The 27,181-nt window shown below is 39.8% G+C and overlaps 1 long non-coding RNA gene across 6 annotated transcripts in view; it reads right to left on the bottom strand.

Moving 5' to 3' along the window:
• Positions 1–10,849: 10,849 nt before the first annotated feature.
• The window catches only part of LOC140646580 (uncharacterized), a 31,192-nt gene continuing 14,860 nt past the window's right edge, over positions 10,850–27,181 (bottom strand). For 2 of the 6 annotated variants that reach the window (XR_012040488.1, XR_012040491.1), the window contains exons 3-5: positions 17,083–17,229; positions 16,662–16,790; positions 13,749–15,118 (exon numbers count right to left, since the gene is read on the bottom strand). This is a non-coding gene — a long non-coding RNA (uncharacterized lncRNA). The other 4 variants (XR_012040489.1, XR_012040493.1, XR_012040492.1 and 1 more) reach the window with 4 other exon arrangements.

Here is a 27,181-nt window from a genome sequence, read left to right as displayed (position 1 = left end):
CCTGACCTTGAATATGTTTCCAGAGATGGGGCATCTACCACCTCTCTGGGCAACTTGGTCCAGTGTTTCACCACCCTCATTTTAAAAAGTTTCTTCCTTAGATCTAGTCTGAATCTACCCTCTTTTAGTTTAAAACCATTACCCCTTGTCCTATTGCAACAGGCCCTGCTAAAAAGTCTGTCCCCATCTTTCTTATAAGCCCCCTTTATATACTGAAAGACTGCAATAAGGTCTCCCTGGAGCCTTCTCTTCTCCAGGCTGAGCAACCCCAACTCTCTCAGCCTTTCCTCATAGGAGAGGTGCCTTTTTGTGTCCTCCTCTGGACCCGCTCCAACAGCTCCATGTCCTTCTTGTGCTGAGAGCTCCAGAGCTGGACGCAGTACTGCAGGTGGGGTCTCACCAGGGCAGAGCAGAGGGGCAGAATCACCTCCCTTGACCTGCTGGCCATGCTTCTTTGCATGCAGCCCAGGATACAGTTGGCCTTCTGGGCTGCAAGTGCACATTGCCGGCTCATGTCCAGCTTTTCATCCACCAGTACCCCCAAATCCTTCTCCTCAGGGCTGCTCTCAATCCCCTCATTGCCCAGCCTGTATTGATGCTGGGGGTTGCCCTGACCCATGTGCAGGACCTTGCACTTGGCCTTGTTGAACCTCATGAGGTTCACACAGGCCCACTTCTCCAGCTTGCCCAGGTCCCTCTGGATGGCATTCCTTCCCTCAGGCATGCCAACTGCACCACTTAGCTTGGTGTCACCTGCAAACCTGCTGAGGGTGCACTTGATCCCACTATCTATGTAATTGATGAAGATATTAAACAGTACTGGTCCCAATACGGACCTCTAAGGGACACCACTTGTCACTGATCTCCATCTGGAGATTGAACCGTTGACCACTACCCTCTGGATATGACTATCCAACCAATTCCTCATCCACTGAACAGTCCACCCATCAAATCCTTATCTCTCCAATTTAGAGAGAAGGATGTTGTGGGGGACTGTGTCAAAGGCTTTACAGAAGTCCAGATAGACGATATCCATTAGCTCTTCCCTTGTCCACTGATGTAGTCACTCCCTCATAGAAGGCCACTAGGTTGGTCATTCAGGACTTGCCCTTGGTGAAGCCATGCTGGCTGTGTTGAATCACCTCCCTGTCCTCCATGTGCCTTAGCATAGCTTCTAGGAGGATCTGTTCCATGATCTTCCCAGGCACAGAGGTGAGGCTGACAGGTCGGTAGTTCCCAGGGTCCTCCTTTGTACCCTCTTTAAAAACGGCTGCAATGTTTCCCTTTTTCCAGTCACCAGGGACTTCACCTGACTGCCATGACTTTTCAAATGTCATGGAGATTGGCTTGGCAACTACATCAGCCAATTCCCTCAGGACTCTGGGATGCATCTCATCAGGTCCCATAGACTTATGTATGTTCAGGTTCCTCAGGCGGTCACGAACCTGGCCTTCTCTTACAGTGGGAGGGACTTTGCTCCCCCAGTCCCTGCCTTGTGGTCCATCCACTCAAGAGGTGTGGGAAGAGAAGTTGTGTTGTGGTATAACCCCAGCCGGCAACTAAGCACCACCCAGCCGCTTGCTCACTCTCCCCCGGTGGGATGGGGGAGAGAATCAGAAGAGTAAAAGTAAGAAAACTCATGGGTTGGGATAAAGACAGTTTAATAGGTAAAGCAAAAGCTGTACATGCAAGCAAAGCAAAACAAGGAATTCATTCACTCCTTCCCATGGGCAGGCAGGTGTTCAGCCATCTCCAGGAAAGGAGGGCTCCATCACATGTAATGGTTACTTGGGAAGACAAACGCCATCACTCCGAATGTCCCCCCCTTCCTTCTTCTTCCCCCAGTTTCTCTACTGAGCATGACGTCATATGGTATGCAATAGCCCTTTCGTCAGTTGGGGTCAGCTGTCCCGGCTGTGTCCCCTCCCAGCTTCTTGCGCACCTGGCAGAGCACGGGAAGCTGAAAAGTCCTTGATTTAGTATAAGCATTACCTAGCAACAACTAAAACATCCCTGTATTATCAACACTGTTTTCAGCACAATTCCAAAACATAGCCCCATACTAGCTGTTATAAAGAAAATTAACGCTATCCTAGCCAAAACCAGCACATTCTCCACCCCTTATTCCATACCATTTACGTTATGCTCAGGTCTCACACTACCCAATACATTCTCATTACCCACCACCCCCCTTTCCATCCTTTGATACAATACCCTAGTCTATAGGCCACCCCTATAAAATGTCTTTAAAATGTCCACTAATGTCCAGTGAAGACTGAGGCAAGGAAGTTGTTGAGTACCTCAGCTTTCTCCTCATCCATTGTTACCAGTTTGCCAGTCTTGCTCATCAGGGGGAATACACTTTCTTTGGTGTTCCTTTTCTGGCTGACATACCTGTAGAAGCTCTTCTTATTCTTTGCATCCCTTGCCAAGTTCAGCTCCAGCTGTGCCTTGGCCTTCCTGACCCCATCCCTACACAACCAGGCAGAGTCCCTAAACTCTTCCTAGGATGTGCCTGCTAGTCCCAGTCTTGCTGGAAGGAGGTTGCCTGCACCTTGCAGAACTGCCCTGCACCACTGATACTGTTGTCCATGGGATCTCACAGTAAGACCAGGAGAAAATAGCGAATCCATGTGATGGTAAGCAGGGAAAAAGGGCCTGATGGTCTTCTTGCATTAGGAAAAACAGAGTGCTACTCGAGATTGTTTGTACAAAAGTAGCGGAAGGTGTTTGCTTTCCAAAACAGATCACTTCACTGATCTGTATTAGAGTATAGTTCCACCAAAGAGTATAGGGAACAGGCAACCAGGCACAGGGAAAGGCAAACATCTTTTATGCTGGTTTTGCCTTATGGGGAAAACTCAGCATGAAATTATGCCCTAACATACCATAATGTGGAACTGCACTGCCAGTCTCCTGAAGATCACCTCAAGATAATATAAGACAGATTTTCAAAAAGGACTGAAAACATTCCCTCAGCAAAAATCACTCTTGTTTTTAAAGTATGCAACAGAAAGACTGCTTCCCTAAATGATTACACACACCAGAAAACTGTGTTCCTATTAAAAAAAGATCACAACTTTGTGTTCTTATTCAAAGAAATACACGCATATGGGCCTGCTATTTATATGTGTAGGCACCATGATAAATCCCCAGATGAAAGTAACAGTTCAGAATTTGCTAAAGCACTGTGGTATTATGGAACACTTTCAAAAGTGTGGATTTGTTTTCCACCTTTTTCCCCAATAATAAATATTGGACTCAGCAGTAAGGGCTTATAACAGAGCCACAGTAGTACTGTAAAGCGTAGGATTTACGAGCCAGATCTGTACAACATAAATTTTCCAACAAGGGCTGTAATTATATTAAATGGTACATGAATCCAACAATGTGAAGAAATCTATTTTTAGGGCAAAAGTTTTCCAGTTATCAGGGTTTCAGTCTTTGGCTGGGAATTAAAAACCCTGCAGGACTGAGGTGTTCAACAGCTTGTTGGAATTGGCACGTGTCTCTCTTTTGCTAACTAGACACAAATTCCTCTCAAACCCTGGGAAGGGCCCCCATTACCAAGCTGTCCTGGTCAGTTCTGGGGTGTCTCTGGTACCAGCACTGGTGTTAGCGCAACAGATAGTCCAGGTCAGGGTGAATAAAAAGATAAGAGCTGGTGGAAGGAAGCAGGGGTTCATAGGAAGAAGGGACCTGACTGAAGTATTTTCATATTCTTAGTGGTTCCGAAGTGCTATCAAGTCTAGCACAAGTCTTCACAATACCTAAATAGCTGCAGGTTGTCTCCCTTGAACAGATAGCTATTTAGCGTAAAACCAGGTCATACTTTTAGATCAGCTCCAAGGAAATGCCAAGTCTCAATTCCTATTTAATGCTTCTCAGTGGATGAAACTCTTCATGAAGTATTGTTCTTCCCTTTCCATGCACTGGCTCTGTGCTGACTTCACAGGGAACGAACAGATTTTACTGTTTTTCTCTCACCCCCAGATCACTAGTGCCAATTGTTGTGAATACAAACATTGTGCTAGTGAAATCAACTGGAAATAACCTCAGAACTGTATTTTATATATTCTCATTTAGGCCATGCTCTCTATAAAAGCGAGAGTCTACTTTCTCTGTCCTGTCCTGAGGATTCTCTGTCCTACTTTCTCTGACTGTTATGTCTCTATGTCCATATGTAAGTAAGTCAATTAACTCCTGCAATGAATTGCTCTCAATGTGGTTCCTTTCTCCCTTTGCTGCTTTTTGTTTTTGCTACATCTCACACATAACTTTTGAAATTAGACCCACATCCTGCAGGCAGGTCCACGGGAGTGGAGCACTAGGCTAGTCAATGGTTGCCCCAGCTTCTTTAATCATAGAAATCATAGAATCATTTAGGTTGGAAAAGACCTTTAAGATGATCGAGTCCAACCGTTAACGCAACACTGCCAAGTCCACCACTAAACCATGTCCCTCAAGCACCACATCTACAGGTCTTTTAAATACCTTCAGGGATGGTGACTCCACCACTTCCCTGGGCAGCCTCTTCCAATGCTTGACAACCCTTTCTGTGAAGAAATTTTCCCTAATGTCCAATCTAAACCTCCCCTGGTGCAACTTGAGGCCATTTACTCTCTTCCTATCACTTGTTACTTGGGAAAAGAGACGGACACCCACCTCGCTGCAACCTCTTTTCAGGTAGTTGTAGAGAGCGATAAGGTCTCCCCTCAGCCTCCTTTTCTCCAGGCTAAACAATGCCAGTTCCCTCAGCTGCTCCTCCTAAGACTTGTGCTTTAGACCCTTCACCAGACCCTTCACCTAGACCCTTTGTTGCTAAGTTGCACCGGAGCCAAATGCGTAAAGAAGGTTGCAATCGTGCCCAACAATATGTAAAAAATTTTAAAGAAATAATGATGTAAATCTTAAGAAAAAGTGGATGTAAGCCATAAATTTGGATTCTATAAGATGCCCTCAGCTCTTTGTCTTTGTTTCTTCAAACCAGGGAGTGCAGACTTGTCCCACCTAACAGAAAAGTTGTCCAATAAATGCATTAGAATAAGATGTGAATAAAGTAGCAAAACAGAAACCACTTCATACTCACATACATGAATGCATATATACCTACAGTTGGAAGACACACATAAAACAGTAACTCCAAAATGCTTATTCTAAAAAATAACTCCTTGCTTTTTTATACCGATTTCATAGTTTTCTGAAGCCTAGTTCATGGGATTTGGAAGTGACTGCTCTGTGGTTTGAAACAGTCTCCAGACATCTCCCACTAGTTCTTTACACTAGACAAACCTCTAGTGGAATCTCGCCACTGAACTTTCAAAGGATATTAAAATCTGCCTTCGTGTTCTTTTTTATAAATTTAATCTACCATTTGCTATTTGCACATTTGTGATACTAAAAATGACTATTTGGTGCTTTCCCCTTAGAAGCTGTGCATTTTTTCTCCATAGATACCATTTCCAAAGCTCATATTTGTCACTCCAGCAAAGCACATGAATGAACTATTTAGCCATATAATAAAGTAACAATGAATGAAGCAAGAGGACCAATTGAATTGGTGCTATTATTTCAGCAAAATTCGTTCAGCAATTGCCTCTCTCTTCATAGAGACCTTCATGGCATTATTTCACTAAATGACACCATGAATGTAATTACTTTGATTCAGAGTGTTGGAATCACACAGGTAACAAATTACACTGCCCCCTGATGAGTAATAATTCAATTATTCAGTGGCCTTATAACAGTTTGAAATAGCCTATTCTCATTTCACAAACATCATATTTACTGCTGGAAATAAACCATTTCTGCAAAGTGAAATATTAGATCTATATATCTTAGCACATGTAAGCTCCCAAATGGATCACCACATAACTGCATACCTTTGGTGTTTTTAATATTAAAGGGACTGCAGAGATGCTGAGCCTCTTGGGTTAGTCCATCTTGGTAGATGTGCACATATATTTTGCCTATTTACTACCTGGTGAATCAAGACTTTATTATAAATATCAAGCAGCAATTGTGCACAGAATGAGGTTTGATCTCAGTGGCACCAGCACTATTGGAATTCATCCTGAACTGGAAGCAGAATCTAGATGTGTGTCCAAAGAGACATTCCTCAGACATGACTCTTCTCTTCTGCGCTCCAGCATAAATGAAGCATACAACACTGCTAAAGCCAAGACAGTATAAAACAGGGGTGAAGAGGGGAAGAAACAACCCTGCTTGCTGAAAGGTCAATTCGAAGTTAGACTTTTGGGGTAAAATGTGTAAAGCCCAGTGAGATTTTCAAATGCATTAAATGCCAAACTCCCAATTATGCAATCTCCAAATTATATTTAGACATCTAGGAGCTTGTGAAAATCCCACAGACAGATGTCTATCTTCACTTCTAAGTACCTAAGTATTTTTAAAAACTTTAGGTGTCTTAATCTACTGCGGTGTGTTTATACAAGCTGTATTCGTCTCAGAAGTGCAGCATTCCTCCAGGCTGACTGCAGGAGGCATCAGTGAGGAATTTCCAGACCATAACTGCTGGGTTTGGTCCTAAATAAAACCAGCAACATCTGCTGCAACACCATTTTTATCTAATACTTGGCAGCTTGGAGTTGTTCTCCTGGATGTGGCAGATATAGATTCCATTTCTGAATTTGCCTGAAGATGTCCAAATTTCTGCTTCCTTGGGGAGTGCCTTGACAGCCTGCTTATCAGAGATTTGATTGAATAGCTTTCAGTCTTTCCCATGGAAGCTGTGCCGTTATACATAAAGTATTGAAAGATGTGTTAATCTCATAAGAGCAAGACATGCTCCACAAGTTCTCAGCTGAGAGGCAGCATACACCGTTGAGAGTAGAGGGGGCAGAGGGCTGTCTGTCAGTCACTTCTATTAAATTATCAGTTCAACAAGAAGGTGATTTTCCTCTCAGGTGAGGACTCAGTCCCTAGACAATAAAATAATTCTGTCTCTGTCAAGGAATTTCCTCAACCAGAACTAAAGTCTGGTATTGTAGTATATTTTTCCCAGCTTCGTTTAAAAGCAATGGTCATTTAGATGGTTTTGTAAAAGTCAGTGTCACAAGGTGGATGTAAAAATACCACTTTATGACTTGCAATAACTGAATTCCACTAAGGAAATGTACCAAAACTTTGCAATAAATGGCCACAAAGTTATAATAAGATGAGGGATGAATCCCTCAAGGGAAAATAAGGAAAATGAAAACAGATGAAGAAGAAAATTAAGCTGATTATCTACGAAGACTCAGTGCTGCTTACCAGTATTCAGACATACATCTCCGTAAGTCTAAAAAAAATCTGCTAGATCGTGAGGATGCATAAGCACTATGGATTACCGTGCACATATAGAAATGCAAACCCACATGCAAGGAAGGGTAATCAAAGACCAAAACTTTCTCATGTGTTTTTGAGAGGAATAAAGTTTCTGATGACTTCAAGTTTCCAGTGATAATGCCTATCATCTCTAAAAATCTGGCCATGTACTTTAATACTTACAAGTCTGACAACCCTTTCTTATGTGATAATTTCCAGGCAAAGATCTCAGAACAAGTTTAGCCTCAAACAAAATTTAGTTACCCTGATAATACAGCTATGAAGTTCACAAATTCTGTTTATACTTTAAAATGAGAAAACTGAATAATGAAGACTTGAAGAGACCATCTCATTGCAATTAGCAGCGTAGAAGAGAATGGAAAACTCAGTCTGAACTGAGCAGTACTTCTCTAGCACTTCACATCCTTGAAGCTAAGTGTGTTGTATGTCTTTGTAGGATTAGGAACTAAACTTTTACTATGATCTACCATGCTGAGATCTCTGTCTAGCATAGAGATGCTTAAGTAGCACTCCTCTACTTAGAGAGGAAGAAACTCAGCCATTCCTGCAAAAGTAAGTCCAAGTTTTAGTCACTCCATTAAAACCAATAGCAAAACTCTCTGAGTTAGTGAGGCTGTGAATTGACCCACCATGAGCCAAAACAGTGTTGACTTTTCCCCACCTTGTAACATCTACAACAGTTATTTCAGCTCTCAAAAGCATAAGATGACTCCTATGGATAAAGATTTCAATTGATTGAAGCCAGAAGAGTCAAGATTAGCTTGTCCGCTGTTGTCTGTCCTGTCCTGATTGCAGCTTAAGGATCTAAGTGTCCAATCCTGAAGTGGGTTTGAAGTAGAATGCAATCCCAAAACCTCCTGCTATGTTGCCACCCAATTCTGAAGGTGAGTAGCCCCAGCAGCTGTCTCAATTTTTTAGCTTTGATGTACCCCAGACAGTTACAGAGCCGCGTGGCCTCTCTATCATGCTTAAGCTTGACTGTGATCCCGAGAGCAGACACTCCTGTGCCTGCCTCCTTTGAGGGATTTCCTCAGGAACAGAACAAGTCTGGCACACTTCTGTAAGACTAGTCTCCATTCAAAGAGGAATGATGTTTGCTGCTGTCTAAAACTCAGTTGAAAAAGAAGTTTTGCTTCCTCTTAAACAATAGCATTTGGAAGCAGAAGACCCTTATCCATTTGACAGACATCAGCTCCCCACTTGCCAACACTCAGGGAAATTCTTTGCCTACCCAAGTGCACATAGGAGTTGGGGGGAAATCAGGAGAAATTCAATCCCTTCTCTGAGTGCTTTTCAGAGACAATTCAAGATTGATTGCCTTCGTGAAGCAAAGGAGCATGAACATGGCTGCATAGTTTATTGAGTAGGGCAGTTGTTCAGGGTAGGAGAGATCAGGGATCTCCCCCATAATTATTCTAATGCTTTCTCAAATTTAATATTAAATTCAACTCCAGAACCAAGCACATAAAATTCAGAGGTCGGAACAGTCATTGACTAAGTTTATTTTTGGAGCCAGTGCTAAATATAGAGTGTTTGCAACCTTGTTTTGGCTAGATGGAGACATTTATGTACAATAATACACTTGAAAACACAGAGTTTTGTTAGAAGGAATTGCCACGCTGAATACCTTGGTTTATGCTAGGTGAGAATGCCTGCTACAAATTCTGCAAGGCTTGCCAGCATGCATTTGACAGTAATTCTTATCAGCTTTTCCTCCTGATCAAATAAAATCACCCTCTGACTGGTATGATGCTGATGACCTAAATTCCAGTTCTAGTGAGAGTTGTTGAAACTGAGGGAAATGGATTGAGGTCTGAGAAGTAGGTGTTTACAAAAACACATTGCCTGTAAGAACATTGTACATCTTAAATATTTCTTTTTACTATGAAAACTGGGCATTCAATAGGGGCACCCAGACAGTTTTCTGTTTTATGGGAAATCAGTTGAGGGTTGCTCATCCATATTCTAAGCAAAAAAAGAAAAAGCCAATAAACAAGACTGTTATGTAACAAAATAAAAATAAATTCTGCTAGACCTTTTCAAAACAGAAATCTCACCTTTTCTCACCCATTATGCAGGTTTAGTATGTTTCAGATCAATATTTTATATGTGGTGTAATAGCTCTCCTTTTTCTTTAAACAGGGTTGATTTTAGGAAGGGAAGGCAGAAAGATTTTATTGCTGTCTAACTGGTATTGATTTCATAACTGCTGAATTTACAGCAAAAGAGACTCCAGTGAAGGAATACATTTTTATTCCACGTGACGTATTCCCTAAGGAGAACACAGCAAAAAGAGGGCAAAGAAGGATTTGGGGAAGCTCATTAGCACAGATCATAAAAATCAAAGAAAACATAAGGAGAGAATTCAGGAAGGCTGGCATGGCCACTCCAGAGGAAGGATCAGTCATATCTATGTCTTTCCTGACAGATGATTCTCTGAGCTGCTCTTAAAAATCTCCCATTACAGAGAGATTAAAATCTCCCTAGATGATCTGTCCTCATGCTTAAACAGCCTTATAGTCAGAAAGCTTTCACTGATGTCTAACTTAAATTTCTGTGGCCTTAATTCTACAGCTGTCTTTTCCCTTTGACTTGTTTCCCCCAAAGAGTTATGAATTCTCCGAGTTTGCTATTTTCTTGAAGTCTATTGTCTTTATTCTCCTTCTTTCCTTTCTTTAGACAAGAATGCTATTGTTCAATGCTCAGTGCCACCTTACCCTCCATCTACTTTCACATCATCGATTCCCCATTGCTGCAATGAACTGTAGAAGACCATTCCCTCAGCTTCCTGTCTCCAGTGTATTCCAAGACCTAGATAGTCTGTGTTCTGCTGTATTACTCTTTTAGCAGGTATCTGGATAGCTAGCATCTCCATTACTCCCAGCTTCTGATGATTCTTCTGGTTGCTCAGACTAAACCTTTCTTCTTGACCTTTCTGATTTGATAGTCTAAGGCAGAGTGAAAGAGAAACTGTGGGCTACATTCATATCATTAAACTTCTCCTGTCATCATTATTCAGGCACTTTCAGTCAGTCTGGTCTCTTTAGCTGCTGAACCTGGAACAAGTATATATATCTTTTATAAAGCAAAACTCTTCAGATTTTCCTGGTCTATTCCTCTTGAGCTGTAATTTTCCATATTAATATTCTAGCTATGCCAGTTATCCCACTATTTATAGCAGTTAAGTAGTAGTTTTTATTATGCATTATGCTTTTAGTCCATGCTGTTTATTCCCAATATCTCTAGAATTGGAATATAGACATGAAAATACAGACATCAAAGACATAATTTTGAGCCATTATACTGCTGTTGACAATGGGCTTGGACCTTAATTCTGTTCTCTGATCAAATATGTATTGGTGTCCTTCATGGTTTAGCTGCAGTCAGCAACTAAGCACCACACAGCCGCTCACTCACCCTCCCCTCACTGGTGGGAAGGGGGAAAGAATTGGAAGGGCAAAAGTAAGAAAACTCATGGATTGAGATAAGAACAGTTTAATAATTGGGAAAAAGATAACAACAACAACAACAACAACAATAATAATAATAATAATAATAGTAATAATAGTAATGATGATGAAAAAGAAAACAACAAAAGAGAGAGAGAGGAACAAAACCCAGGAAAAAAACCCAAGTGATGCAACCACTCACCACCCACTGACCGATGCCCAGCCTGGCCCCGAGCAGCAATTGCTGCCCCCCAGCCAACTCCTCCCGTTTCTATACTGAGCATGACGCCATATGGTATGGAATGGCCCTTTGGCCAGTTGGGGTCAGCTGTCCTGGCTGTGCCCCCTCCCAGCTTCTTGTGCACCTGGCAGAGCATGGGAAGCTGAAAAGTCCTGGACCAGTGTAAGCACTGCTTAGCAACAACTAAAGTGTGTTACAACATGAGTGTGTTATCAACATTATTCTCATCCTAAATCCAAAACACAGCACTGTTTCAGCTACTAGGAAGAAAATTAACTCTATCCCAGCTGAAACCAGGACAGTGTCTCCTTGTACCATGGAGGAACTTAGGAGGTAGTGAAAGGTAGGTAGGTGCGTATCTCCTGTTTCAGTGCCTATGAAAAAAAGGCATGTTTGAAATACAAATAGTGCTATTAGACCATACTCAAATATTATAATGGAAATAGTAACTGTCATAACTTATAATTAATAAAGTTTATAATTTGTGTTTTAAAACTATTAATCAAAATGTAGTTTTATTTGGTTATAGCTTAGGCTTGCTTATAAATTTTTCATTTGAAAGTATGGATATTCCACTCTAAGCCAATTTCCGATAAAGCCGCAAGGGATCTAAGCTCTTATATCAATGATTGTTAAGCACCTAAGTTAAGAGGCCTACTGATACAGCAGATCCATTGACTATATCAAATACAAGAAATATAATTACTTCTTGGAATAGGTGAGGTTAGATGGACTGGATTCCTCCCTAATGTGCATAGAAGTATTGAAAATATATACTAGGAATCTACAGGCCCTTTAGATTTCAATGGGATTTGGGCAAGTAAGTGACCTTGAATATCCCATTTGTAGGATATAAATAGTACCATTGCTAATTTTCAGTACAAGATACTTTATAAAAAGCTGACAACGTAGTCATGATATGTGCAAGATCCAGAATCACCTTCTTTCCCTCAGCACTCAGTGTAACAGAAAGAGTTTTTCTTGTTTGAAGATCAACCTTTTAATCTTAAAACTTTATATAAATGTTATTTCCTTTTGTTTTCAAATGCTCAGTTTTGGGCAAGGAAGAGATATCATCAGACAAGGCTGTCCCCCACAGAATATCTGACTCTCTACAGTACTTCCGTGGCCACCAATACAACCGTCAACAAAGAGAAGGGGAGCCTTATGCAAAGAAAATTGCCTTTCTCAAGCAAGGGAGATATTTTGGGGTAATTCACTGCTTCCATAGTTGTGCATTATTATATAATTTCAGAGTCTGATACAAAGCTTGCTAAAACAGAGTCCTGTGGACCACAGGTCGCTTTGGATCAAACTAAAACCAAAGTTCCAGCTTCTCAAACTATGCCAGCCTTATCCTATGAAATACTCTACCTGGATTTCTTTCATTCTAAGATGCCTTGTAGATCCCTGATCCAGAGCCCACTGACCTCAAATCCAGAAAAAATGGATATGAAAAATCTGGAGGAATTTTCCTATTCCATAGATTCACCTGACAGGCTAGAATTTCACTACAAACCCAGCCAAGATAATGAACAAAGCTAATGGAGACTTTCCTCCCATATCTAAAATGAAAAGTTCCACATCTTCTCTTCTTGAGAGAGTTTGTGTTTATTGTTGTTGGTTTTAGTCAGTCTCTGAAAATCACTGTCAATCTGTCATTTTTTAATTAATGTTAGTTGCCAAAACCTGAAGTATCTTTGGATGTTGCACGTTAGCAACTGGAGAAGGAATTTCAACAGCTATGAAAGCAGGAGGATTATTCCTCCAAGGAAATTAGGTATCTGGAGAAAGTGATCTATTTTGTGACCAATACTAATACTATTATGAGGACATTTGGATTCACTTTTCCTATTGTAACTCTCTTAGATACAAACATTATATGACAAACTAATATAACAGTTAGTACTGACTTGAAAATCAAAATTCTGTCCCACAGTAATTTCTGTGATTTGCAATTTTACTTCATCTCAAACTAAGAGGTTTTTTTTACAGATCACATTGTAAAATATTTCATTTATACTCATCTACATTGTTCTACCTTTCATAATATGTTCTATAATAAATCTTCAGTATCAGAATGATAGAACAATGATAAACTGAAAACATTTTAATTATATTAAAGTGTGAAAATTAAGACAATTACTATATGATTGCTAAATGTTTTTATTGCATGGAATCAGCATTTTCAGATGGAAAATCGTGCCTTTGCAAGATGTTTTGATCATATATTATTATTTTGACATGTTATTATGGGGAAACTTTTTCTCTTATACTGTTATAAAAACATTTCTGTAATTGGAATGCTAACTAATTATGGAGTCTGGTATACACACTGATATTCTGAACCTTCCTATTCTTGTTCTGAAGAAATATACCTTGTCTATTCTTTAGGCAACATTCACAGGGAATAGGAATCTGTAAATCAAAAGGTAATTATCTGTTTCATTTATTTTTTCATGGGAGCTTTAAGACCAGTATTGGTCTTAAAATTTAGGGTTCTTCCAGTGGGGAGCCAATCACAAAGGACGAAATCTATCCATGATCATATTAATAAATTTTATATTGCTTTTTATCAGCTGATCTCAGAGCATGCTGCTATCACTTTTCCAGTTTTAGAAACAGGGAAACTAAGGCACATCTGGAGACAGTGAGTGACTTGGCTGTGTCATCTCTTCTTGAGCCTTTCATTCCATCTGCATTCTGAAAGATATTGGTGTGTGTTTAATAGTGTATTTTTCCTTTCTTTCATCAGTATATATATATATACATAAAAAAGAAAAATGTTCTTTTCTCCTCTGTGGTGAAGGTGTAATTAAGCCAAGAGGTATAATGCCACTGAGCTTTATAGAGTTGTAGGTCCTAATGCAGACAGGTACTATTGCTATCATGCACTCTGATGTAACCACACAATTAAATTTTGCACTGTCACAAGAGGATATTTTTATCTTGCTGCTGTACCTATTGAAGAGATAGGGCACAGGCTGACACTATAAACAACTCAATAATGGTTGGTTAAAGAAATGCAGACCTACAGCTGGACAAAGCAGACTTTAGGGGTAACAAAAAGTATAAAAGAAGAATATCTAACATCTGTAAAAGGCACCAAATACTGTAAATTCAGATGTAACATGGAGCTGGAAACCAATGAAGACAAAACAAGGTGTAAAAGCATGTTAGAAAACAGATAAAAATGACCCCAAGTAGATCCTAGAGGGAGGAAGAAGAAACCATCTACATGAACATCATATTCCTCCTGGCAACGGACTCCAGAGACTGATGACTGTCTACATTCTCTGGCAATCTGAGTCTACTGATTTTAAGACCAGAGGATCAGCAGAAGGGTGAGCATAACCTCAGGAAAAAAGGGATAAAAACTAAGTGTGTTTTGTTACAATTTAAATAGTAATATTGCCATTATTGAGATTTCTAACTGTATTACTATGTGTTCTTTCTTTTTCTGTGTTAATTATATCTAGACTAATAATGATTCTTGAATTAGACTATTAAGATTTCATTTATACTGAGAATAAAATTTTGGCTTTATATATAAGGTGTGTTTCTCTTTGCCCATAAACAAGATTTTGAGCATAACAGAAGGAAACACCTCTGGGGTCAGCACGTGTATTAGGGTATTATTTGTGCCATAGATTTCCAGGCTGTTTGCTTCTGATAGTACATAAATCTCAATTTACTGACATCCTGCAGCTCTGACTTGGTTTTTAGCTGTGATTTATCCCACTAATATACCAGCAGAAATATTCCTTTATTTTAGCTTATTTTTATAGACATTTTTATAACCAATCCCTTTAATAATTCAGATCAATTGTTTATCCTCTTTCTAGGATGCTGCCAAAACAAGAAAAAACATTTTTACTGTGAGCATGATTGAAGACTGGAACAGGTTGCCCACAGATTTTGTGGAGTCCGCGTCCTTGGAGATATTCAAAACCCAGCTGGACATGGCCCTGAGCAACCTGCTCTGCTTGACCTTACTCTAGAGAGGGGATGTTGGACAAGGTAATCTCCAGAGGTGTCTTCTTACCTCAGCTCTTCTGTGATTCTGCGATTTTGACTGGTGCTACAAGAAATGCCACAACAATCTGTCATGATTCAGCTTCCTTGCTGGCTGTTTCTAGACAGTGTAAACACAGTCCTGAGTTGAGACATGCCAAATGATTTTATTTTATTTCTCTGTGAGACAAGTTTTGCAAAGAATAAAGCTCCTTCTAACAGCCTCTGGCTTCAGTCAGAGTACGGATTACTCAGCACCTTGATGATAGCCCACAGAATCAAATTAACTGGTAGATAACTGCATTCTTATTCGATTTGCCAGGTGATCCTAGTCAAATGAGAAGTCTTTGTTCCTTTATATAGAACTGATAAGACTGATGGCATGAATTTTGTAGATAAGAGCTTGTAAGAGTGGCACAGGGACCATATTATTTAGGGAAGCTGGAATTTTTATCAACAGAAGTCATTAGGAACAGGTTAGATGTGTAAATAGTTCTGATGGAACTTGGGACTAGTCTAGGTAACCTCTTCAGACCCTTTCCTGCCTTTTCTGTAATTTGCCCACACAGGGAAGCCAAAGTATAGCACCTGGGGGCAAAATGTGTCACTCTTGTTCAAGTGGAGTTTTATTTTCCTGCAGGACTAGCCTCAGCTAGGATCACTAGCATAAGTAACAGACACTTGATTACTTCTGCTCAGTTATGCCATCAGGGATTACAGACTCAGTCCTAGCCTCTCTGGCAGTGATATAAATGAGTAGCAGATGCAGTGTGCAAGCAGTATAATATTTTATGTGCCTTCTGTTATGTAGGAGAACACTATACAAATTTCTCTTGACCAGTTTTGCACTTGTCCAGCTACTAGTAGCTTCAGAAGGCATTGGCTATAGAATTCTGATGGCAGAGTTTCTTCCTGCATGCTTACAAGATGAGATCTTGGGAAGCCTGAATTAGAAAGAGGCAGGTCTAGACTTGTTGGTAGTGGAAGAGTGGCCTGATCTCAAAGGGGCTGAGTATTGTCAGTCTCACACGCAGTCAATAGAAGGAAGCCTGGATGGCCCCTTCCACTCTGAACTGCCAGCAACAGATACCAGCAGAAAAGGTAGTGATGAACTTCTGTTGATGTGCATTGGATTTGGAGGGTGGAAAGAAAACTTAGCAGCCTTCATTTCTGTTTTACTCTGTATAACAGGTACGAGGAATCATGACAGCAATGATGACAGGGTAAGCACTATTGGTGCTATTGGGATATTGGTGATCAGGAACCTGGGTGTAGCCTAAAGCTTCACTTCCTATAACAAATGGCCATGTCTTTTTGCTGGATAGTATGAAGACATGTGCTAACATGTGGCTTGTCAAAATGTTAGAGAGCTGTTTGGTCTTCAGTAAATATATGGATTGCTGACTGTTAGAGGGAAAGCAGTAAAAGCAGTCTGCCTGTGTAATACTCTGTGCCAGGAGCTCTATAAGCCAAAACCTAGAGCTAGCTGTTGGGAGGAAGGGAGTGAATTAATGGCTGGTTTTAATATTGTGTCCATGCTAAATACTCAGGGGCAGGCACATAAAAAGGTGCAGTATCAAAACTCACTTGCATGAGTCTTAAAAACTTACTAAGGGAGGCCACACAAGGATGAGTTATGGAGGTTATGACTATTCTTTCCCGTCATCTTCAGGAGCTGTGCCAAATTCTCCAAGGCAAAGTTCACACCATCTTGAATCACCATCTAACTTTCATGTGGTCTATGAAGAGAAAGAAATCCATTTGAAGGGTTAGTTCATAGCAAGTTTTGTATTAGTATTCTCTCTGGAGAGGGCAAGAATGCCCTTTAACCACAGGGCGATACAAAACTCAGCAAGACTAAACTGTTAAGTTAGAAGCTCTAAAGGTAGACAGTGTGAAAGCCCCCCACATTCTAGCTTCTGGAAATACATCATTACCTTTTGATTGCCATTTCTATTGACTGCCATTGTGATATATAAACCTTCTATAATGTTAACAATAAAAGAGCAGTGGCAGAAACAAACTGTATACTTCACAGAGAGACATCTCTGGCTCCTGGAATCTGTCATCCCCTGCTGTGTTAGGGCTTGATCCAACCCCCTTTGGAGCCAGTGGACACATTCGCACTGTCTTCAACAGGCTTCAGTCAGTCTTGTGAAATCCAGCACACCTTAATATCTGTAAAAATAAGTACCTATTAAAAAGGGAGGTAAAAAAGAAGCAGTTCTGGGAGAATCAGAGCTAATGAGGCTCGATTGCCCTTGAATTTGCTGTTTGTGAGTTCAGTCTGAAGCAACCCATGATTGGGGTATTTGGTAGTGTTTTCCCCTGTGTGCATCTTGTTGGGGTTTGCTAATATGTGAAACTCATGTTTCAGCCTTTCCCTTCATCCGAGCACTTAAAAGGCAAAAATGTACATGAATTTAGTTAGTTTAGAGTTCTAACCCTTTGCTGCATTTGAACAACACATTGAAATGTGACTAGAGAAGGACACAGACAAAGAAATAAAATAATAACACGATCACATGAGCCTCTTTTCTTAAGAAACTGAGCTAAAAAATTATCTCTCCCTTCCCTTGCCATGATGCACACAATGGACTGGGTAAGAGCTGGGATAATAGAAGCTATCCAAATCAGCATGGATGTCTTTAATAGCATGCAAATGTGAGGGAGGAAACATGCTGTTTGAAATCCCACAAGGCAGGTTTGATTAATACTTTTTTCTTACCTAGCCATGCCAGTATTCTGATAAATGATATTTAAAACTAGCACCTATTTTTAAAAGATGTTCTGCTGTTGCTGTTTTGATTGCCTTTACAGGTATACTAATCTTAATGTCTCCCAGTCTTTGTGTTCTCAGTGTTTTTTCTAGATGAATATTCTTCCCTCATGGTTGCTGCAGACTTCTAGTAGTTCAAAGGTTTGAATTACACTAGGCCAGTGTAGTTCAAAACCTTCCCAAGTGTCATCTAGCAATAAGTGTTTAGATTTAAACAATAAAAGCACCCCTGCAAAAAGCTCCAAAGTTCAATTCAATTTACAATAAGATGCTAATGACAATCCCATAGCAATAAATATTCATTTGCAGGTAATGTGTTAACTCAGCTATCCAGCAATGTGCAGTAATCCCATAAAGGTAACACATTAAGTTAACCAGTCATTAATTTCAACCTGTTTTCAATTCATAGTCTCCCTTCAGACCAGGTCAAATGAGTGGTTGTGGCAACCCATCAGAGTGGTCACGAAATGCTATTTTATCCCAAGGAGAAAAATGGGTTTGAGTAACTAGAACTACTCTATCCCTATTCCCCTTTTTTTCTAAGAAGCTGCAACTTTGGCGCATCCTAGAAAATCTTCTTGGCCTGAAATTACGTAAATGTAAAGGGTATTAAAAGACATCCTCTTACTGAAGTAACTGATCCAAATCACTGGGAATTTCCAAGGTATAAAAAAAGGCAAACATAAAACAGGAAAAGGTCATTCATACTCTAGAGGTGAATTTCTATGAGTCATTACCATGGCATGATCCAGGTGTTACCTAAGGTTATAATTTTTCTGATATTTTCATATTAGTTAATCTCCCCAGCCCTAAAACAGGAATGACCCAGCAGGATCACAAAGGTCTGTCAAAGATTTCCTAGGCAAAAAAACTTGATAAAATTTGATCAGGATCTGAAGACTCATGCTTGGTGAGCATACGCCTTGTCTAAGCAGCAGTAAGTGCATAATTTATGTGGTTCCAAGTCTTCTTCCTAGCAGCTCACCCCCGGAGCAAAAAAGGGAAAAGTCCCTTTGCCTGCTCCGGCATAATGAAAAGGACAAACATCCAGCCAGCCTTCTGCTCTCAAAGGATATTATTTTGGCTGAGGGAGGTCTCACTGCTGAAAATCACTGCAAGTTCAGAGATGTGGAAGCTGGTCCAATTTCTATTATGAGTAAATTTAGCTTTTTCTGTTTCCTAGCCATTTAGCATATGTTATCTTGCACAAACTTGCTTGAGAAACATTCAGTTTGGAGCTCAGCCTCTGAAGCACGCAGATTCCTGCTTTTTGTGACAGCAAACCAGCTGTATGCTCCTACTGGCTTCAAGTACTATATAAGGAAAAGTTGGGAATGTTTTTCATACCCTGGAAAAACTTTTCAGGCAGAAACCCTCTTCCATCTTGACTTGCCTCTTCCCTTAAATGATTCTACACCTACACCTGCTGCTAGCAAGAAACACTCTTAAGTCCTCTGCTTCTGCCTATCTAGTATCTATAGGTACATTTGTATATCTTTTATAGGCTCTTCTCTCTTACATATGTGGAGATCACCTCATAGTAGCAATTCTGTGTGCAGCTGTCATAGCTGTCATGAACTTGGCTTACTTGTGGAACTTACCACAATAGTACTTGATAATCATTGGTTTATATGAGAATATAAATAAATGTATGTTTATTGAGCAAAGGTAGCTCCTACTGGCATTGCCTTGTGTGGTGCCAACATCTATGGAGCAGCTGGATCCAGCCACTGGGTAAAATTATACGTAGGAAAATAATGCCTCATTATTCTTTTCCAGTAATAAAAAATATGAATACTTAAAATCAAAAAGGACCTCTGGTGGTGTGTTTCTAGAAGGTGGTGATGCAGAACCATAACTCATATGTCCTAGTGACAAGGATGCCCTTAAGGTTTACACTGAGTATTTCAAAGAGGCAGCAGTTTACACCATGATTAAAATAGTCTGTTTGCCTGGAACATCCATTTAAGCAGTGCAATATCCATTTCTGTCTCTGAAAGTGATTTCTAGCATGAGTCTTTTGTAATTTCTATTAATATTGCAGAATGGAGAAGATTGATACTAATTCACTCACCAGCTCAGTTAATTTTTCTTCAAGTATGGATTCCTATTAGGAATGTGCCCATGTAATGTAATAAAACTTGCTCATACCATTTGCAATCAGGTCTCAGTGCATATATTTTCCCCAGCATCTCCCCCTTAATAATAATTGTCAGAAGAAGTGGAGGACATAAATGAATACTGGATGATTCACTGGCCTCCTGACTATTCTGTCCATTGTGATACAGGAAAGCCTGAAAGCTCAAGAAAAACAATAGTTACTGGTAAGAGAGGAGTGAATTCATCGATATTGTAGGCTCAGTTTTACTTTCTAATATGTAGAAAAGGAGAAGTAAGAAAGAAGAAGCTAAAAAGTCGCTTTTACTGCCTTGTAGATTTGCTCCTGTAAGCCCTGGCCACATGTTTCTTGCTTGCTACACTGATCTCCATCTGTGTCCTCTGGTTGTTTAGATACTTTAATTTGACTTTTTCTATAATAAATAATACATATAAGAATTCAACATAACCCCTCCAAAATGTGATGCTTTTCTATTATCATGTCCCCTCTCCTGTGAAAATCATTTTTCCTGTGCTCTTCTCTGGTATTTATGGCAAAGACCTTTATAAAGTCAGTGTCTACTGGTCAACTCTATGGAGCAAAAAAGAAAACAGAGGATCATAGTGGCTCCTGTGTGATTGGCATTGGCAAACACTGAGCTTTTGCCACTTTCACATCATTTTCACATCATTTTGCCCCTTTGGATTTTTTTTAATAACCACCTTATCTCTACTGAAAGATTCATTCCAACATATTTACAGCTACAGAAGCCAAATTTTCTGGTCTGTTACTCTCATCTCTTCATTCTTTAACATTGGCACCACACTTAGAGTTCCTCTGGTCTTCTGGTGACATCTCTGATTTTAATGACTTTTTGATCTATGCCAGAGAACATGCTGACTCCCAGTTTTGCATCCCATAGTGAATCCCATCAGGTCCTGCAGATGCTGATTTGATGTTTGCTTGTTCCACTAATAAGCCTTGTAGTTTGGATGTGATCCTGGCCTTCTATTCCCAGAGCGGTAGTTGCCTTCTGCTCTGTCTGATCTGTTATGCTAATGTAGCTTGTGACTAGCACAAACCAAAAGAGTGGTGATTTCCCCTTCAGGGGATATAATAGATTCATCAAGCCACTGTTCTGTGCTCAGTAGTGTCTGATACAGATACATCTGTTCAATAAATCATATATCCAGAACTATCAGTAGGACAGAGGCATTTTTCCTGGAAGCATGAGATTTAATTACCTTAGCATGTGTAATTCCAGCTTTTATTACCAGCAATAAAAAATGTATCACCTTAAAAACTGAACCTCAGTGCTTGACTGTGTGACTTCCAACAAGAGCAGACTCTGCCTCACGAGCATTTTACTGTGATTTTGTTGAATACAGGAAAAGTGCAAGAGCATCATCACAATAAAAAAAGAAATAGTTTGAAAGGACACCCCTCCTCAGCTGAGACGTGATAATAGGTCATGAGTGTGCAGCTGACCCACCACAATATGCAGCAGAGAGAGATTAAACTAAACCAGTGAATGTGGAAAGGCTGATTTGCTGCTGTTATAGGCATGTGTGAGAGCCCCAGGAGGTTTTTCCTTTAGCGCTCTGCATCCCATGGCCTTTCCAGGTCAATAGAAAGCCCTGGTGGATATTCTGTCCATAAATGAATTAGCTCATAATGATATCTGCAGAGCCATGATGGCATCCAGAAACCTTCATATCCTTGTCTAATAGATTAAACAAGTTTTATTTTCCTGCTGGGAAGAGCAGAGATTCTCTTCCTGTGTTCTTGCAAGTCACGCTGTTGTCTCCATTGTAATCTTTGGCTGCCACTGCCCTCAAGACAAGGATGAAATGACTGATGGGAAAAGCACCTCACTTACTTAGGAGATCTTTCCAGATATAGGAAATGCATGGTGTATGGTACCCACTGGGAATTAGCCATTCCCCTGTGTGGTGTAAATACAGTCCATGAAATGTGGGTAGGGAGACCTAGGGAGCAGCTGCCCTTGTGCAAGACAGAGGTCATCTCCTTCAAGAACTTGGTACAAATGAAAAGCCATGAGACCCTTCTTCCCAGAGACTGTGGCCCATGGAAGCAATCGGCTAAACAGGCTACTGGTGTGTTGCTTCTGTGGGAGGCAGTGGTGTTCCTGAGTTCCTGTAGATGCTCCAGATTCAAACCTTTCCGCATTATGGTATTTCACTCTTCAAAGTAAAGGTGGTGTGGTTTGGCACCCTTTTGTGCCTACATCTCTTTGGGTTTCACACCTTTGTGCCATGCTTACCAACACTGCCTTTCATTGTTGACTTCTCTCTAGCACTTCTTCTCTGGGCTAAATCATTCAGTTGGTTTAATCTTTCAGTTTATGGTCTTCTAGAAGGCATAAAAATTCTTGTCTCTCCTTGTGATGTATGAGTCTCAAATAAGAAATGAATAGCAAAATAAGATGATAGACATCTCTTCTTCACAGATCATTCCTCATTGTAGGCTGGATTGTAAACAGAATTGCAGGTCCATGCAAGAACTCAGGAGAACTTATAATCTCCCTTTTGTTCCTGCATGATCTATCTAGTCTTCAGTCGGGAAATAGACTTCCTATTTACCTGATTTCTCAACCTCTAGCACACACAGTGAGTGTATGCTTCATTCTGCCTTTTGTATTCCCTGGCCAGCATAGTTTAGCTTGTGGTGCACTGCAGTGTCAGCTATTCCTGCTCAAAAGAGGAAAAAGGCATAAATTGGTTGTACGGGTGTGAGAGACTGAAAGAGTTAATGTCTCAAACATTGTGGCGACTTGAGGCGCTATTTGCATGGCGATGGCAGGTCGGGGAGCACGGGGCGGGGGAGAGCGAGAGCGGGACGTGGAGAACGCGTCGGAGGACGCGCGGTTCCGGGTTCTGCCGGACCTGACCATGTATGGCCCGAGGTCACACAGAGTGCATCTGAGGAAGGGGCTTGCAACCGCCCGAGAGACCCCTCGCGACCACCCCCCTCCCCCAGCGCCTGCGCAGAAGATGGAGAACTTTCTAGAACAAGAACCATGTAAGTCCTGAAGGGGCGTACCTGGAGGCGGGGATTAGCCTATTTGTCCGTTTGTGGAATTCGCCAGTTAATAAAGTTGCTGGCCAGACTGTTCCTCTGGGTCATTGTTGTGACTCTACCGACCACACGGCTCTGCCGAGCAGAGATCGGCCTTTGTCGGTACACAAACAGTCGGGGAATCGAAAAGATTCACCCCTCTCACAACCCACTGAGTGGGACGAGACAATGGGCAACATGGCTGCTCTCTAGTTTATCAAAATCTGTGTCAGTTCGAAACTACCATGCTAATACATAGGACTCAGTATAAGGTATCTGTTTCTATAGTTTTCCACATTTAATGACATATTTTTTCTCCTACAAGCTTTTAACCATATTTCTAAGAAAAGATCTTACTGAGAACCCAGTTTTCACAGATTTTCTGCAAGGAATTGACCTGCTTTCAGAATGCCCTGTTGAGATGCTGCCTCACAACTACCAAAGAATTTGTGCTTACACATTCTTCAGATAAATGCTTTAATTCCTCATAATTGTAGCAGGAAACTGATACCAAGGCTCAGATGCTAATCTGGAGTTCTGAAGCTGTTAATACTATAATATTGTCACTATTACCTTTATCTCAATTGGTTTTATATATTGGTATATAAATATATAATTTTTATATTTATGTTTATATTTTATTAGTCTATAAATATATAATTATTAGTATTAATGTAAGAGAAAAAGTGGTGGTGAGGTCGACTGCTGGTCAGATAGAGATATCAGTGTAATCCATTGTATTTTTTCCTCTGAACTGCAACATGTTCCCCATCACGACCTTGATAAACAGCTGTGACATGCTGCTGGAAAGGGAGTGCTGCATAGAGGTAGTGGTCCTTCAGTGACCCTCACCCAGAGAGATGAAGGAGGTGGAATCTCCCTTACAGCTCCAAAGGGACTCAGCAGCAATATTTCTAACTACAAAATTCAAGGTCACCACATGTGTTTTTTCATTAAAAATCAATGCTTGCCATGGAAAGCAAATACAAATATTTTTTTCCTAAATATTAAAGGTTCTGTCAAAAAAAATAGTTTAGGAGGAAGATTTGTTAGACAGCTGCAGGTGTCAGTTGTCAGGTGTCAGTTGTTCTTAACAGATATAGTATTAATTAAGTTAATTTGAATACAGGATTTGATGTTGGGGAATTGTTTGTGAGGGAGGGTTGGTTATACCCTGATTCTGAACTTGGACTGCTGTGGTAAATGTGAGTGGACTCAGTCTAATTTAGTTCTGTTGCTTCTAACACTTTATCAGTTGGGGATATGTCTGCCCATTCATTGCAGGCTTTGCTAATTAGGTTGCAAGACATGTTAGGTCAGGTTCATGCTGGAGTGGATCTATAACTTCTGAATTAGAGCTGAATTATATCTGATTGGTTCAGAAAGTGAACCAAGGGATGATGGAGTTCATTTATGGTTGCCTGCAATGAATCAGGCAGACATTGTGTGAATGTCTTGTGTAAAATGGAAGATCAAAAAAGAAATTGTAAAAATATGAACATGAGCATAGGCCCATGTAAGTAAATTTAAGACCCCCTCCTCTGACTGCCTCAAATATTTGAACAAGAGGGCATCCAGTGAAATGAAAATGAGGAACAGTCAAAGCTGATAAAATACAAAATTATCTACAATTATAATTATCTACAAAATGTACAATTAGCCTGAAGAACTCATTGCCACAGGAAATTATACATCTCCACTATAGAAAAAGGGGTGTACTAGGGTTGCAATAATATACAGAGGTATTTTAATTAATGCTAACAGTACAGCTAACATAATTAATGTCCCAGGCTACAAGACTAAAGCCAGTCACTAATACAAGCGGAATATGTTATCTAATGTGAAGGGTACTTTATTCTACAACTGCCTTAAAAATTTAATTTTTTCCAATGTATCTGCTCCTGTTATAAGACACAAGGTACTAGGAGAACCTTACACCTGATTAATAGGGCAGAAACCATGTTCATGTAAGATCTCTGAAAACTAAGAAAAAACCCACTCAAACTCATTTAGTGCTTGATGGTCCCTTCTCCACTTTCAGTTAAATACCAAGAACAAAAAGATTTTTTTTTTTAAGATCAGTCTTCAAAGTTGCAGAACCTTGTTTGTCTTTTGAAGATTTACTTTGAGCCTTTTGGTCTTTTCCTGTCCTTTTGTATTTATTTCTAAAGCACACAAATACAGCTTTATAAAACCACCTTTCGCTCTTCTTGATACTGCCATCAAAGGAGTTACTGAATAGCAGGGGTTTTTTTAATTAGTATTTGTAAGATATTTAATGAATAAAATGGTAGATCTACTTATTACTCTACTTTTCAAAGAAGTTACTGAAATACAGTTTGAATATAGACCTGGAGTAGTACAGGTTTCATTTCTACGAGTGTTAATTCCTTTTAAAGTGTATTTGTCTCTTCTCTCTGCTATCTTTGTCTTCAAAAGATCTACACGATATGTGTTATCAGCCCTTAATTTAAGCATGAAATCAGTACTCACTCAAGGCACAGGAAGTGGTACTTGCTGAAGGCACAGGCAAAGTAGGTAGCTGCTGATAGCAAGAGATTTTTATCATAGAATCAATCACAGAATATTTTAGGTTGGAAGGGAAGGTCTTTTGTTTGGCTTTTGGGATTTCTTATGGATGTATTATTTTCTACAGACCAGCATAATTCTTGAGTGGCAGTATGGTTTTATTATAATTCATCAGCTGTAGTGCTTCAGCTTTTCTTCTTAATGATATTAATAATAACATTAATAACAATATTGACAGAGATAAGTAGAATTTATTTGTAATAAAAATAGTGTTACATACTTTCTTCAAACAATCCATGCCCTTTGGGGTATTTGGATTACTTTGGACAATTGAAAAGGTAAAGTTTATCGACTGCATTCAGAACACATTATTTGCTGAATTAATGACAAATCAGCTTTACTGGCAGATGGAAAATTTCAGAGTGAGTAAAAATGCTCACAGAAGCATGATTAAAAACTTAAGAAGATTGTTTAATGGGGTGATTTTTTAGTTCTTTGTTGGCCTCCAACAGACAAAGACAAAGTTCCTAAATACTGTATTGTTGTTTAAATTGGTTTTGAGTATAGTCAATAGCTGTTCATCTAAAAGCAGGAATGGAAGAAAGAAAGGCTGAAATAAAGCAAGTGATCTGCTCTTTGTCATCTGATTGAAGTATATGGAAGGGGAAAAGGTATCTATCTTTTCTTCAAAGAAGAAATTCAAAATTTAATTTTGAATTTCAAAATTTAATTCAAAATTCATCAAAATTTTGATCATTCAAAATCATTCAAAATTTAATTTTGACTTGGTTGAGACTTGGTCCATTTAAATTTTCTTCAAAAATGAAGGAACAGTATTTTCTAGTAAAGAAGCACTCCATGAGAAAACAGTTTTCTTCTAAGTCTTTTGCTGCTGGTAGTCATTTGCAATGTTTCACTGGAACATGGGCATTATGGGTGATCATGGGTGTGGAGCGGAGAAGCTAAGTCACAAGTCACATCCAGATCTCTGAAACTTGAGATCGAATTTGAACTTAGAAATTGGTGCAGAATGGTGAATTAGCAATGTACTTTATTCCAGATTGATTGCTGCTGCTAAAGGAAAGAACTGTGTTTTGTACCAATAGGAATTTTTTCTGATATGTGATTTTATTTTGTGATACCATGAACTGAAATAGTGCAGACTGCAGGTTATAGTCATGCCCAGTATGTGTAATAGGATGGGCCTAATATCTAATTAGCTAGGATAAGAGTGAGCATATTCAACCACTACAGCAGGATTGCTTTTCTGTCGGCATGCTTTAAGAAAGTGGAAGAGAGATCACTTGTGTACTCTTTAATTTTCTTTGGAGTGATTTGGAGTGCTTGGTTACAAGATACAAAAAAAATGCATTTACAGTACATTTTAAATTATTTTTAAACAACAAAAGAAAAAATAGTGTATATAAACCTAGGAATCTGTTTGGGATGTTAAAGCTGGATTCTGGTTTTAATTGTCAAAGAAAGGTGATACTAATAGCCTGGTAGATTTTTTTTTTATTCTTTCCACACGTACCCAAATAGCATCCTGAGACCAATTCACATGTCATACCAGGAGCCGTAGAATGGACAAAACGGAATCAAAAGAACAATAATGCTTCCTGGCATAGCTATAGATTACCTAAAAC

The sequence above is a fragment of the Ciconia boyciana genome, chromosome 1 (genome assembly GCF_034638445.1).
Source record: "Ciconia boyciana chromosome 1, ASM3463844v1, whole genome shotgun sequence".
NCBI lineage: Eukaryota > Metazoa > Chordata > Aves > Ciconiiformes > Ciconiidae > Ciconia > Ciconia boyciana.
Note: the sequence above shows the minus strand (reverse complement) of the source record. Positions and strands in the feature narration are given on the sequence as shown.